Source organism: Lactuca saligna, chromosome 6 (genome assembly GCF_052625555.1).
Source record: "Lactuca saligna cultivar CGN05327 chromosome 6, ASM5262555v1, whole genome shotgun sequence".
In the NCBI taxonomy this organism is placed as follows: domain Eukaryota; kingdom Viridiplantae; phylum Streptophyta; class Magnoliopsida; order Asterales; family Asteraceae; genus Lactuca; species Lactuca saligna.
Window position 1 is genome coordinate 140,580,093 of NC_136422.1, and position 1,411 is coordinate 140,581,503.

The 1,411-nt window shown below is 32.9% G+C and overlaps 1 pseudogene; it reads left to right on the forward strand.

The window, feature by feature from the left end:
• The first annotated feature begins 333 nt into the window (after positions 1–333).
• On the forward strand, positions 334–1,083 carry LOC145001523 (dirigent protein 5 pseudogene; annotated as a pseudogene).
• The last annotated feature ends 328 nt before the right edge of the window (positions 1,084–1,411 follow it).

Here is a 1,411-nt window from a genome sequence, read left to right on the forward strand (position 1 = left end):
AAAACAAAAAAAAAAAATCTGAATTTGAATCAAAACCAAAAATCGAAAATTTGAATATGAATTTGGATGCGAAGGCCGGCTTGATAAAATATATGGAGTAAATGATTTACTATCTCCAAAAGAGCCACTTATCAGACATTATTGAGTCGATGTGTGTATGATGTGAGATACACGTAATAACAAGTCAAACACATTTTCTAAACTTATTATTTTATATATGCTATCGTTGTTTTATTCCTTAATTTTTATATTAATCTAACCATTGGTATATTCTCAAATCTACCTATATATAATCTGCATGTGCAACTATAAGTAGTACACAAATTAATAAATTCATTTCGTACATGCACACAAAACCAAACTACTAGAAATCATGACACGAACAGTTCATACATTCAGTCTTTTCATACTCTTATCATTCTTGATACTGCACTCTTCTTCCACGTTAGCTCATTCGGAAAAACTGAATGAAAAGAACCCATGCAAGAGATTGGTTCTCTACTACCACGACATCCGTTTCAATGGCACAAATGCCTCTAATGCAACGTCAGCTGCAACTGCAAACCATACGAAGCTTGGAAAGTTTGACCATGGAATGCTTGTGGTCTTCGATGACCCCATGACCACAGATAATCACCTCTTATCTCCCGCTGTGGCTCGAGCACAAGGGTTTTACTTCTACGATATGAAGACTACATATAATGCCTGGTTTTCTTACACGTTGATTTTCAATTCTAGTGAGTATAAAGGTACACTTAACGTTATGGGTGCAGATATGATGGGTGAGGAAACAAGAGATCTTTCTGTTGTTGGTGGCACAGGTGATTTCTTCATGGCACGAGGGATTGCTACTTTTCGTACTGATGCTGTTCAAGGTGATTATTATTTTAGGCTTCAAATGGATATCAAATTATATGAGTGTTATTAGATCAGACGATTCCTATTGATCATGTAGAAATATTTAAATGTTAAAGAGCTTTAGTATGGTAGTGTTTCTTTTTCGATCATGATGTCGCAATGTAATATATTATAATTATCTTTATAGAGTTCTTGTCAATGTAAGATAAGGATTTTTATATACTTTTTTTCCCTATATTTTGTACTATAAAATAATTACCAATGATAGCAATATGCTGTTTCAGCCGCGATGCTAGCTTAAAACATATATATGTTTCAAGTTAAAAGAACATAACATTTAATTTTTTATGTTGACTATTACGATTATTCTATCAGATGCAAGCTTCAATCGTTAGTTTTTATTGTTGTATTAAGTGTTGGATTAATTAATTGTGATCGAAGTGTATGCCAACTATGATGACTGAAAATAGGAGATAAACAAAAGATTTTTGTTGTGTGGGATATTCTGTCCAGGTTATAAGCAACAACAGCGAAGAAAAAAACAAAGTTTGCT